At 36.6% G+C, this 7194-nt stretch overlaps 1 protein-coding gene across 1 annotated transcript in view; it reads left to right on the top strand.

Moving 5' to 3' along the window:
• The window catches only part of macrod2 (mono-ADP ribosylhydrolase 2), a 606396-nt gene that overhangs the window by 594692 nt on the left and 4510 nt on the right, over positions 1 to 7194 (top strand). The gene's annotated exons all lie outside the window — the stretch shown is intronic.

Below are 7194 nucleotides of genomic sequence, written 5' to 3'. Positions count from 1 at the left end.
GAATTCTGACTTTATATCTCGCAATTCTGACTTTATAACTCGCAATTGCGAGTTTATATCACGCAGTTCTGAGAAAAAAAGTAAGAAGTGCGAGTTTTTATCTCGCAATTGTGACTTTATATCTCACAATTCTGACTTTATAGCTCGCAATTGTGTTTATATCGCAATTCTGAGAAAAAAAGTACGAATTCTGACTTTATATCTCGCAATTCTGACTTTATAACTCGCAATTGCGAGTTTATATCACGCAGTTCTGAGAAAAAAAGTAAGAAGTGCGAGTTTTTATCTCGCAATTGTGACTTTATATCTCACAATTCTGACTTTATAGCTCGCAATTGTGAGTTTATATCGCAATTCTGAGAAAAAAAGTCCGAATTCTGACTTTATATCTAGCAATTCTGACTTTATAACTCGCAATTGCGAGTTTATATCTCGCAATTCTGTGAAAAAAAAGTCAGAATTGTGAGATAAAAAGTCGCAATTACCTTTTTTTTTTTTTTTTTCAGTGGCGGAAACGGGCTTCCATACATTTCTTAATATTAAGCCTAAAAATGTGTTTTAATGTCAGTATTGATGGGGATTGTATGATCTTTGTATAATATCAGTCTTTAAATGCAAGATACTTAAAGTGTACCTGATGTATACTTGCAATAGTTCCACTTTAGCACAATCAAATATACTTCAGTTCATCTTTAGTTGGACTTCAGCACTACTTACACACACTTAAAGTGCATTAAGTACAAAATTATTTGTTAAAATTTAGCAGACTTTAAGAATACCAGTTTAGTAAACTTTAAGTACAATTGCAAGGTATTTTAAGTACATAAATGTGTAAATGTATTTGTAGTATACTTAGCATGAAATAAAAGTATTTTAAATACATTTTAGTATAGTTATTTATCACTAAATTCTATTTTTTTTTTATTCTGGTCTTTTGAACTTTCAATTCATTAAAGATCCCTGAAAAAAATTTATAAGAGATTCCACAAAAATATTAAGCAGCTGTTTTCAACATTGATAACAGTAAAATATGTTTCTTACGCTATTAGAATGATTTCTGAAGGACTGGAGTAATGGCTGCTGAAATTCTAAAATATGTTAGAAAACAGTTATTTTCAATTGTAAAAATAATTCACAAAAATTACTGTTTTGAACTGTATTTTGGATCCAACAAATGCAGCCTTGGTGAGTATGAGATACTTTTGAATGGTAGTGTATGGGGAAATATGGATTGCATTGGTGTTTGTGACCACAAGGCACTGTATGAAAGCATGTTTCTTTTGAGAGATTGAACATTTCTGTATATTGTCAGCGTGTTTGAATGTGAAGAACTTTGCTTTCTACAGTATATTCTCACATTTCTTTCCAGCAAGGTCTAAAGGTGCACATGAACAACAAGGTTTTGCATCCTATTCTCTGCTGCTGTAACTTGGTGAATATAATCTCATGCCAAAGCACTCGTGGTGGGTCAGGTTCAAAAGCAGACCCCACATTATGCTAAGTCACTCGTTAAGTTTCTCGCAGCAGGCCCTGCTACCTTTGACAGCTGCGTTTAGCGGCTCTTGAGGTCATGGCAAAGGGGGCGCCCTCTTTTCTTACTTCCTTCATATTTATTGAAATTAAATTTCCCCTTTTTTGTTTCATGCGTTTTGTGCTTTTGAATTGTTTTTGGAGTTGTAATTTGAAGCAGAGAAGAGAAAGTTATCCCTGCACTCTGACTTCTTACACACTTTATTTAAAATGATAGTCCACCAAAATACAGATGTTCAATATGTGAGCAAAGCATTCTTTTGAATCACTTCAATGATTTGGATGTTTCTGTTCACAAAACAAGTCTGAATGATTCATTTATGAATCAGACTAATTCGGTCTTCAACTCACTGACTTATATAGTTTGTTTATATGTAAATAACAAATAAAATTTTGGTATGGTCCAACAAAAATATTATATAGCTTCAGAAGACTTAAAATGCAGCACACAAGTTGTATGAACAAGTTTTATGTAACTTAATGGTGCTTTCACAAACTTTTTAAAGCTTGAAAGCTTTATTTATCTGTGTGGAAAATAGCAAGCAGTGCATTATATAAAATTTCCATTTGACAAAATGTTTACTTTTGAGTGAACCATTGCTGTTAAGCTGTGAAAATGCACTTTTGACGTCTTTTGAAGGCCCTCTTGTTCCCCTCCCTTCGCTGCTAATTTGCTTTACTGATCTGCCACAAACCTCCCTGCTCAATTCTCCACAGCGCTTTCAATGTGACCCTTAAACCAAGCGACCCCATGTTCTCTTTTCACATCTTTTTAAAGGTTTTTTTATTTTGTTTTGTTTTTCCAAGCATGGCCTTCTTGGCCCAGAGAGAACTGGAAGCCTTTCAGACCTAGAGAGGACCTCTTCCTCGTACAATGGCAGCTTGTCAAAGCACATCTTGTAACTTTAGGCAAATGCAGCCTGTAATACAATGCCACTTGGCTCTGTAGAAACCCTTCCTCGCATTTCTCACTCTTCGCTTTGAGAGGGCGGAATACAAATGAGAGGAACCACTTGGCTTTTCACAGAGGAACGTGCATGAGAAGGATCTGTGGTATTTACACTGAAGCCCTCCCCACCGGGTTTGTTTCGACTCGATACCTTTTAATTGGCTCTAATTGTTTGAAGCTTCACCATCACACAGCGACACAACGAAGAAAAAAGCCCCGCACACAATCGAGTGCCTCCCAGAATGCTTTTCTCTTTCTCTTCCTCTCCTCAACGTTGTTCCAGAGAAAATATGTCTGCCCTCGCCCCGCAACCTTTGAATATTTACATATGAAAATGAAGTTTGCTCTCCACATTTAGCACTTCATTAGCTCTCATGGTCTGGCTCTTTGAAAAGGTTGCCTGCCGTTGTTGCGCATGAATAGGCCTGGAATTACATTGATGTATGATTTAATGATGAGCTGAACTCTACTGTTACCTCGCACAAAATGCTACGAAAGCTGCACTTTGGTCTAAAATGAGGCTATTCACTTGCAAAATACAGTTATTTACATGTTAGATGATGAACGCTTGAAGACCACCCTGAGCTTCTTTACCTAAAGTGAGATATCAGATGCTGCTTACGCTGCTCATCTTTTCCAGATGTGAAGAGTTTGGTTCATTATATTGTCTCCATAAACCAAACATACCATCCACGGACTCCTCCAAGTGAAGGACGGATAGATAATGTCTTCGACTTGTAAGATATTGAGTGGTTTTACTCAACAAACCTCTTATGAATGTGCGGACGGCTGTAAGCTTGTTCTCTTGTTCTCCTTTCAGTCGAGTTCTTTTCCATTAACCTCCTGAGCGACATGTGAAAACTGTCTGGCGAGGTGCTTTTGTGAGTCACTGGTTCGATTACATCGGGCCTGTGCCCCAGTTAGGCCAGGGTTATTGGTTTGGTAGCTTGTGTTGGGCTTTGAGCTGCCGGCACACTGTGAGAGTCAAACAGCCTTGAGAACCTAAACAATCCATGTGCAGGGAAAAAGGTTATAAATGAAATGACCAAAGAAGCCTTGGCTGTGAAAATGAGCTCGAACTCTGTTGAAGCAGCTCAGATTGAGTGGCCTTCCTAAAATAATCTAATATAAAGTCCAGTTGCATTTGACCGTTGACAAATTCACTAGACATTTATGTGCCTGTTGACATGTGCAAATACAACTTATAAAGTATATTTAGAATACACTACCATTCAAAAGTTTGGGGTTGGTAAGATTTTTTTGGAAGTCTTTTATGCTCACCAAGGCTGCATTTGTTTGATCAAAAATTCAGTAAGAACTGTAATATTGTGAAATACTATCACAATTTAAAAGAACTGTTTTCTGTTTTAATCTATTTTAGAATGTAATTGATTGCAAATCTGAACTTTCAGATTACTTCAGTGTTGCAGGATCCTTCATAAAAAAAAATTCATATGCTGATTTGGTGATCAAGAAACATGTCTTATTACAATCAATGTTGAATACAGTGCTTCTTATTTATTTATTTATTTACATTTTTGTGGAATCTGTATTATTATATTATATTATATTTATTATATTATGTTATATTATTTGACACCCATGTTTTTTGCAAACCTTCCCTTTTAAAATAACATTTATCCCAGTTATATGAGTTTATTTATTTTTGTTTTTTTTATTTGACTTTTTTTTTGTGGAATTTCTAGCAATTGAAAAATATATTATATTATTATATTATATTATATTATATTATATTATATTATATTATATTATATTATATTATATTATATTATATTATATTATATTATATTATATTATATTATATTATATTATATTATATTATATTATATTATATTATATTATATTATATTATATTATATTATATTATATTATATTATATTATATTATATTATATTATATTATATTATATTATATTATATTATATTATATTATATTATATTATATTATATTATATTATATTATATTTTTGACGCCCCTGGTTTTTGCAAAGCTTCCCTTTTAAAATCTCAGTTATATGAGTTTTTTTTATTATTTCAGTTTATTTTAATTCTTATTTCCTTTATTTAAAATTATATCTATATATCTGTTTACCACTCAAATAAAATTAAAACTGGGGAATTTTAAAGACATTCTCAGTTCAGTTCTGAATAGTGCATAATGGTTACCATTGAAATCTTCTGAAGGCATTGGCCAAACCTTTCAACCAGCACCACCATTTGAGTCTCCAGTTAGTAGACATATCGTATCCTGAGGATTGCTTCACAATGACTACACGTCTGCTTTGGCCTTTGTCTGTAACGTCATTGTTGGATTTGGAGGGGACGAGGAATGATGTTGATGCTTGCCTGACACGACCGGTCATTATTTGTGTGGCGCAGGCGATTTATGCTGCCTAACAATAGACCCACAAGCCCCTCACGATCTCTAGAGCGAATGGTTGGTGGAGGATCTAATTTTCTGCTTGTCTGAATATGAATATGACTTACGTCTACCCCCAACCCCCCCACCACACTTCCCTCCCTTTCTCTATCTTCCTCGCTCACTTGTTCGTCTTCTCTGCTTTGTGAGTTGCCCGGCACTGACTGTAAAGATACCACCCACACGACGAGACCATCAAACTTTCATTACGCCTAAGTGCAGTTAATTTCAAGGGAAGCATATGAAGCAAAGAAAATATGACAATTTATCGAAGCTAGAGCGCTCAGACTATCCTGAGCTCGCTCAGCCACTGTGTTGAAGAGAATTGAGTGTCCAATGGACTGCTGTCAGGTAAATCAGGATAAATAACCAAAGCACATAGTTTGAGTGAGACTTAGTCTGATGTTTAACACTCAATATATCATTATTTGTCAGGATTTTAAATCATAATGGCACGATACTATAACCTTAACGTCAGATTGCATCAGAAGCCTCAAATCAATCTATTGGGAAATGAAATTCAGTTGTTTTCTCTCACATTTTTCGAGAAATAGACGCCCAGCTATCCTCCATGTCACATTTTTACACTTTTTCCTGCTTGACAGCTTCTGGCTACTTTATTTGTTTCACGGCACGTCACACTCTCTTCCCGAAAGACTGAACTCATACTGTTGTCGGCTGTAAAGCTAAATTAGAGAGCTGGCAAATTTCTGCAGCATCTCCTGACGTACAGGGCAGCAGTTGGAAGGGAGCACAGACATTGATTGAAATTCCAGCATCTCGTTTTTTTCAAAGGCTGGTTTGTTGTGTTTTGATCAGCGCTGCTTATTAGAAGCCCAAAGTGGCAGGGCTCCCTCTCAGCCCTGACATTATTGCATGGAAAGAGAGACAGACGGAGCATCAGGAGGAAGCCAAGTCTCAATTGAGCTTGCAGGTTCACTCGAGCGACAGCCTTAACTTTCTCATTTTGGTGCCTGTCCGTGGACTTTAACTGCAGCTCTGATTTCATCTTGAATGCAGTTTTTCTTCTCAAGTAAAATTTGTAGATATTTTACTTGAAAAACAAGACCAAAACACTAACAGAAAAGTGTGTTTATGGTGTACATTTCTGCACTTCCTACGTACATGTGTGTGATTCTTTGTTTACTCCAGCTCCCCATTTGTGCTGGAATATGGATAAAACACCAAGCAAGGGACAGAGAGGAGACTTGCTTCCAGAAGTGGGCGGTAATGGAAACAGCGTTGTTGAATCGTATCGCACTCGGTTTCAATTACTCCCTCTAGAGTGCTGCGAGACAAGAATGAAATGAAATCATGGTGGCGGCGGTTGCCCGTGCTCTCCCTCACCTTTCCTCATCCAGGCACTCCGCTGCTACTCTATTTCTCCAATAAAAAGAGCTATTTTTTTCACGTTCGAAACACAAATCCATCACTTGCAGCTTTGCGCCATTAAATCAGTAGAATTTGAGGGCTGGCCACCAGGGAGTGCGAAGTGTCTGGCTAGCTCTCGTTCTGAAAGGTTGCATTAAAGCCATCGTCTGTAGTTGTTGAAAAGTTGCCACCGTAACCCGAAGAATTGTCTCTCCGGCTGAAAGCGAAGCTTCAGAGCTTGTGATGAAATGAGCATGAAAGCATGTAGCATTACAGTGAAAACAGACGCCATGTCGTTACACTGCCAGTGATGTGTATTGTACGTTTAAGATGTTCCAGTGTGTTTAGATGATGTTTGTAAGATTCTCATGAAGGTAAATATTGTTATTCTGCAGACAAACGCTATGGTTTGAGTGCGGAGACAATCTGCAGCAGTGAATTGGGTGCGCTTGCATCATCCGTGGATGTGCCGCGGGAAGGAGATTATTTCATGCTGTGGTTTGCTTTGGTATTTAGGCAGAGAGATAGAAGAGAGAAAGTTATAGACGAGTTTGAGAATGAGGCTCACACTGATATAGACTCAAGGCAGTTTCTAATTAATTTTCTATGCTTCCCCTTTCGTCTGCATTTGTTTTGTTCCTCTTGAAGGCGAGAGGCTTTTGGACCATATTTTTCGTGTTTAAATATTATGCATTGGTCTCATACCAAAGAACCACTAGCTATAAAGTAATCTCTTATTGAAGTTGATGTCTAAATATACTACATTTGGGGGTAGTGTGATGCAGTGGTTAAAAATACGGACTGGAAAAGTTGTAAGTTCAAGCCCTGAAAGGCTACTCCACAGGGATTGTCACTTTAATTGAGTTCTAAGTAAGTTCTACAAAATATTCAGTGGAATCACCAGT

This window comes from Sinocyclocheilus anshuiensis, unplaced genomic scaffold (genome assembly GCF_001515605.1).
Source record: "Sinocyclocheilus anshuiensis isolate Anshui unplaced genomic scaffold, SAMN03320099.WGS_v1.1 scaffold487, whole genome shotgun sequence".
Lineage (NCBI taxonomy): Eukaryota > Metazoa > Chordata > Actinopteri > Cypriniformes > Cyprinidae > Sinocyclocheilus > Sinocyclocheilus anshuiensis.
The sequence above is the reverse complement of the archived record's forward strand: the minus strand, read 5'-3'. Positions and strand labels throughout refer to the sequence as shown.